This window comes from Bison bison, unplaced genomic scaffold (assembly GCF_000754665.1).
Source record: "Bison bison bison isolate TAMUID 2011002044 unplaced genomic scaffold, Bison_UMD1.0 scf7180017863885, whole genome shotgun sequence".
Classification (NCBI taxonomy): Eukaryota; Metazoa; Chordata; class Mammalia; order Artiodactyla; family Bovidae; genus Bison; species Bison bison.
In genome coordinates this window covers 757,268-760,291 of record NW_011494457.1, presented here as the reverse complement: position 1 = coordinate 760,291, position 3,024 = coordinate 757,268, and the positions used below count along the sequence as shown (strand labels likewise).

The window sequence follows — 3,024 nt, the reverse complement described above, 5'->3', positions numbered from 1 at the left end:
TAGTGTTTATGCCCTACCTTCCAATTCTTAACTAAAATTTGGAGCAATTAAACTAAAAGGACATGGGGAGGAAGAGACAACTATCTTTTTAAAATTCTGGCTGCGCTGGGCTTTTGTTGTGGCACGGGGGCTCTTTTTGAGGGCACGGGCTCAGTAGTTGCAGTGCTCAAGCTTAGTTGCCCTGCTGCGTGTGGGATCTTACCTCCCTGACCACGGATCGAACCTGCATCTCCTGCAATGGAAGGTGGATTCTTACCCACTGGACCACCAGGGAAGTCCCCAGGAAACTTTCTAAATGAATCATGGCAGTTATATTCTAAGTAAACTCCAATATACACAACAACGTAGTCCTGATTTCTGTTCCTTCTGCCCCGACACCTCTGCTCACTCCCTCACAGGTTCTGGTCTCTGGGCTCAAATGCCATCGCCTCAGAGAGGCTTTCCTGACATCGGTGTGAAACACCCTTCTTCGGTGTCACTCGCTATCCCTTTAACCTGGTTTTATTTAGAGTACTTACTGCCATATGACATTTTTATACATCTTTTAGCCTGTCTCTCCTCTCTAGAATGTATAGACTCCCTGAAAGGAGAGCTTTGTGGTATTTATTGCTTAGGCTCTTTAGTGCTCGGTTCTTAAATGCCCAGAGTGTGGGATCCCGGCCACAGCTTTATATCCGATCTAGATGGATTTAGTCAGAGAAACCAAAATTAGCAACACTGTTAGTAGCTCTGCCAACAAATTATGTGCTGCGAATTCAGTGCAACTGAAAGCAATTCCAGGAGATATTAATGAGAAAATAAACACATCAACATCTTACATTCATCCATCACTGAATAAAATCAGGCTGACAAAAAATAGCTGGCAGCCCACAGGCAGCTCGGAACCCTGGAGCCAAGTGCTGAATATGTACATTGGTGAATTTTACCCAAACCTCACTTCAAAGTCCCAAGGCCTGGTCCTGAGAAGGAGCTCACATCTTAAGACTTATCTAGTCAGATGTGGCTATTTACATTTAAACTAGTAAAAATTCAATTCCTCGGTCACATTACATCTGGCCAGGCTGCCTTGGATCTTTGAGCGGAGACATCGTAGGGCTCCTCCTAAAACAGAACAGCAGGGGGCAGTGTGGTCAAATTGCTTCCTCCCCAAGCAACGCATCTTCTCAAAATCCAAGGCGGACGAACTTTCTGCGCTTGCCCTAGTCTCTTATTCCTCAAGTATTTTTTTTTAAACTATTAAATTATTATGTACTTCATGCTGTTCATTTTGACACCCTAGCTAATAGATAATACAGACTCAGGAGATATCAAAATTGCATGCATTTCAGGCAATGTGTAGACTGGGCAGAGGAAAGGATACATACCGACTCTACATTTCAATTCCAGCTTTAAGTTCTTACAAGCTATGGTGACTGGCATCAGCCTCATCTACACGGAGTACCAAGTAAAACAGAAAACAGAGTAGATGCTGCTGCTGCTAAGTCGCTTCAGTCGTGTCTGACTCTGTACGACCCCATAAGGTAACAAACCACAACACACTTCATGTCCTGATCTATTATTGTTATCCGAGCTCTGTGTTTATGAAATCTGTGCCTTCATTTTATCCTCTGTAAAATAGGAATCACATACTTATAAAGAATTGTTTTGAGAATTAGTAAATTATTTTTTAAGGTCTTCAAACTGCTTAGCACACATAGCAGGCACTGTAGAAATGTCTGCTAGCATTTAAAAATTTTTTTATTGGAGTATGGTTGATTTAAAAGAATGTGTTAGTTTCAGGTGAAAAGCAAAATCAATCAGTTATCATATATCCATCCACTTTTTTAGATTCTTTTCCTAGATAAGCCATTACAGAGTATTGTGTCTGCTAGTGTCATGTACTACTTTATTTCTTGAGCAAGGTGATAGGAAGGGGGTAAAATTTAGGAAGAAAGTTTTCTGTTCGGGGACCCTATACCTTGGTCCTAGGTAGGTACTCAGATTGTTTCTGAGGTTACTAAATGTCATTTCGGAGAGGACTGCCATCTTGCTTGTTGTGGCATCTTCCTCGGAAACTTTATAGCTCTCTGGATCACTCTCAGCTTCCTTCAGCGCTTCTGTGAAGATCCTTCTGGGGCTATTTCTGAAACCGCTCGGCAGAATACCTCTACATGAAGCTCTCAGAACCCATAACTCGCATCTAATAACCCCCTACCCTGATTCTCTCTCCCCAGAGACAAAAAAAGGCAGTCTAGTGAAGAGGAAACAATGGCCCAGGAAATGTGTATTTTGCAGTGACAGCTCTCTGATTACACAGAGGCATGTGGAGGGCGAGGTGGCTGGGCGTTCAGTCAGGCTTTGCATGGTCACGGGTTCACACCCGGGTTCCTTTATTTATACGAGAGTGCTAACTCGCTTCAGTCATTTCCGACTCTTGGCGACTCCATGGACTGTATAGCCCGCTCTCTCCATCGGATTCTCTAGGCAAGAATACTGGAGTGGGCTGTCATAATGGTTAGAAGCAAATATCTCAATGGCACATCATCGGGGCTTGGTCTTCTCTTCTATAACGTGGGAAACCTCCCCCTAGTTTGCAAAGCCTTTCTGGGTTAACCGGGTAAAGATGTGTGATGCCGGGAGCCGGTGAGGCATTCCACTCGTGACAAAGGTCATGAGGAAGGAGGCTCGGCATACGCAAAGGCGGGATCGAGCCTCAGGAGTCCGCCCGGATATTCTCGAGCATTTTCCCCCAAAAAACCAGAGTCTGCCTACTTTTTTGCTTTGTGCTCTCACCTCTGACTTTACTGGGGGCTGTCCCCTACCACCATCTCGCTCTCTCTCTGTCAAAGAGTTAACTTACAGCTCCAATTAATAAAGTTCCTGGGCAATTAGGAGTGTTTAAATCCAAACCCCTCAGATGGCTCTCTAACTCGCCTGACAAGTTTACCCGGACTCCTGCAGCTATGCATACGATTGTTTACAGTCTCCTAGCCTCCAGAGGCACGGGAAGCTTAAGATATTCAAATAGCTTAGAGCCTCTCAGAG

General features: G+C 44.3%; 1 protein-coding gene across 1 annotated transcript in view; it reads right to left on the bottom strand.

Annotated features, from left to right (window-relative positions):
• ADSL (adenylosuccinate lyase) overlaps positions 1-3,024 on the bottom strand; it is a 17,112-nt gene that overhangs the window by 12,368 nt on the left and 1,720 nt on the right. The gene's annotated exons all lie outside the window — the stretch shown is intronic.